The sequence below is a fragment of the Otolemur garnettii genome, unplaced genomic scaffold (assembly GCF_000181295.1).
Source record: "Otolemur garnettii isolate 467f Iridium unplaced genomic scaffold, OtoGar3 scaffold00019, whole genome shotgun sequence".
NCBI lineage: Eukaryota > Metazoa > Chordata > Mammalia > Primates > Galagidae > Otolemur > Otolemur garnettii.
In genome coordinates this window covers 6074273-6074817 of record NW_003852414.1, presented here as the reverse complement: position 1 = coordinate 6074817, position 545 = coordinate 6074273, and positions in this window count along the sequence as shown.

The following is a 545-nucleotide window of genomic DNA, read 5'->3' as shown; positions in this document are numbered from 1 at the left end:
CTCAGCCCCACCTCCATCCCTAAACCTAAAAAGAAATCTAAAACTTTTCTTTTTTTAAGAAGTAAACCCAAAACATTCAGGTGCTGTCACCATCAAGTGTTTCCTTGCTCTTCAAGCCATCCGAATGTACTTGTGTTTGTATGTGTCTCAGTGTATTGTGTTCATGTGTGTCTGTTCTTTACGTGTGTCTTTGTGTGAGTGTGTATAGATGGGTGTTGGTGTGTATCAGTGTGTCAGTGCACATGAGTGTGTTGTGGATCCGCGTGTCTATAAACATGCTTATATTTTGTGTGTATCTGTGTGTTTGTGTGGACTTTTGCACAGGCTTGACGTACTCCAAGCTCAAGGGACAAGAAATAAGAGTGAAGGGTGGCCAGCTCACCTGAGCTTTCCGCGCGACCCACCCACACTCACCCGATAGGCTCAGCCATCAAGCTCCACACGGTACCGCCCTGTACAGCTGCGGAGAACAGAGGTGGGCGGGCCGAGCCGGGATGTGGGCGGGGCGATCCCAGGCGGTGGGCGGGGCGGGCTCGGGCGGTGGG